General features: G+C 32.4%; 1 protein-coding gene across 4 annotated transcripts in view; it reads left to right on the top strand.

Annotated features, from left to right (window-relative positions):
* CkIalpha (Casein kinase Ialpha) overlaps positions 1-356 on the top strand; it is a 27,274-nt gene extending 26,918 nt beyond the window's left edge. For all 4 annotated transcript variants that reach the window (XM_043020150.2, XM_043020159.2, XM_086544789.1 and 1 more), the window contains one exon: positions 1-356. This exon is cut by the window's left edge and continues 1,679 nt beyond it. The gene's annotated coding sequence lies outside the window, so the exon portion shown is untranslated.
* Positions 357-2,500: the final 2,144 nt, after the last annotated feature.

The raw sequence follows: 2,500 nt of genomic DNA, 5'->3' as shown, positions 1-2,500 counted from the left end.
ATTAGTTTGGATTTGTAATGAAGACATTGTCTGTGTAACTGTGTAATATATAAGATGTTTTGTAAGTAAGGACTGTTGCTCCTTCCATTTTTTTTTTCTATTTTCTTAATTAGATATTGTTCTCCATTTTTTTTTTTTTCCAATGTTTTCTTTTATTTTTGTGTAGAATTCAATATAAGAAAGAAAGAATGAAGAGAAAAAGAATGATACAACATAATACCACTGTAAACTCCCTGTATAACCTTTGCTTATATTGTTAAAAAAAATGAGTGTAACTGAGTGTACTTGTTGAACATGTGTCAGACAGGCAGGCGTGTTAATGACTTGTTTCGTAGAAAGAATAATAAGTCTTTTCTTCTCTCTTTTTTTTCTCCTCTTCCTCTGATTTTGATGGCAGGGCAAAAAGAAAGAAAGTAAAAGATGTGTGAACACTTTGTTTTTTATTTTATTTTTCTTAGGAGTGTGTATGCTCCATATTGAAAAGTTATCCTTATTTTCCTTCTTATTGTTCTTATTCCAGTTATTATTATAAACCAACCCCCCTCCTCTTTTATCTAAACAATATATATTTATATATATGTACTTCCTCACTCTCTCGTATTTTTTTTTTTTTTTTTTTATCATTATTTTTTAGAGATACTTTTGAGTGTTTGTACTATGCTAGACACTTGGTCTGGACAGCATACATTTAGCAATTTCTTACTCGAGGATGTGCTTTTTTTACGTGGTTTGATTGGTGTTTAACCCATGACATATTACTTTTATTATTATCTTGCCACTATGAATGTATATTTTGCCTGTCTTGTAATTTTTTTTTTATCGCTTTTCTCCTATTGTTAGTACTAAATCATTATTATTACTATTTTTCAATTTTTTTTTTTGGTTATTTTTATTTTATTTTATAAAGATTTTTCTATTCCCTTCAACATGAGAAAATAGGCAGGTCTGATGACAAGAAATGCCCCCCTCCATCCCCCTTTTAAAAAGAGATAAAAAAAAAACAAAAACAAAAACAAGATGGCAACCCCTTCCCCTCCTTCATCATCATCATCATCATCTGTTTTACGTCCTTGTTTCTACGCTTAGATGGGATGGACGTTGAATTCTTGTTGGCTGAGTTGACTCTTTCCGTAGTTTCCTGTTCTTCAACAATTGCGAGTCCAGTCCTGCAACGCTGAGATCAGAGCGTATAACTTATTTTCATGTTTTCCGTGGCCTTTCTCTTAATGATTTGACCTTTCCTCCTTCCACGTAAACGATGGTAATAAAAGAAAAAAAAAAATCATATATTCCGTGTCTGCAACATTTACTACTACAATGACAAAAAAAAAATTGTATATTCCCTTCTAAAAGGTTAAAAAAAAAAAAAAAAAAAAAAGCAGACCTCACTGTGACTACTGCTTAGGATCTCTTCACTACACTGGTTCCCCCTCTCCCTCTGAGGGCATCGGGGCGCTCCCTTTTCAAAATGTCGCCGCTAGCTTGCTTGAGGTTACGTGCTTGTTCACTGGCTCTGGCGGCGGCTCGGAGTAGGTAAATGATTAACGATTTTTATTTATTATGACTGATTATTATGACCACTACTCTGTTATATTGTTATTTGCATTTTTGTAGTTTATTCTGTCATTGCTTTTTTCATAGCTGAAAAGCCAATGCCTCGTGGGACCATTTATTATCCTGTAGCAAAGAACTAGTGACTTCTGTTTTGTCCTCAACTTTTCCCCCCACCCTCCTCCTCCCCCCACTTCTCCATCCCCCTGCATCACCTTCAAATCTTATATATATTATTCAGTGGGTCACTTTATGTACTGACTCTGTTAATGGTTCATTAAAATAAAGGCTTTTTTTTTTCTTTTTTTTTTTCTTTGCATTACTTCAAAACAAATGTTTTAGTTGTGTGGATAATAAAATGGTTCTTAAGGATATCTCTCGCCCTTGTCATTTTTATTCAATATTATATTCTTTTTTCTTTTTTTTTGGAAATTTAAAAAGAGGTGGTTCTTTGTTACTGTGTTGTTGTTAATAACATTGTTATTATTATTATTATTATTATTATGAATTATTCTTTATTCAACTATTTATTTTTGAAACCATAATCATTGTCATCAGTACTGTTGATATAGTAGACATCAGGTAATGGTCATTTAAGATTGCTTCTCAGTACTCAGTGCACTTCATGAAGTCCATTTGGAATGATGACTATTGTTTGAAGACTCGGCTTTATTTTTAGTTCTAAATGGACTTCGCAGAAAGACGTACTGCAAGAATACACCTCTCTTTGAAAAAAAAATGAAAAAGGTATCCCCTCCCCATCTCTCTTTGTATCTTTTTGAATTTTAAGGAGAAACAATAGTGAAACAAACAAACAAGCAAATTGAAAGATGTAGAGTTTGTGTACATGACTTGCCTGTAAGAACCATAGACACCATTTTCAACATCTGTAAACCTTTGTAATGTCTAAGACAATATTTGTCCCTCTTTTTTTTCTCTGTTATTTGTA

This window comes from Penaeus japonicus, unplaced genomic scaffold (genome assembly GCF_977035675.1).
Source record: "Penaeus japonicus unplaced genomic scaffold, GWHDUDI00000001_assembly GWHDUDI00000015, whole genome shotgun sequence".
Classification (NCBI taxonomy): Eukaryota; Metazoa; Arthropoda; class Malacostraca; order Decapoda; family Penaeidae; genus Penaeus; species Penaeus japonicus.
This window is presented reverse-complemented; position numbering and strand designations above follow the sequence as displayed.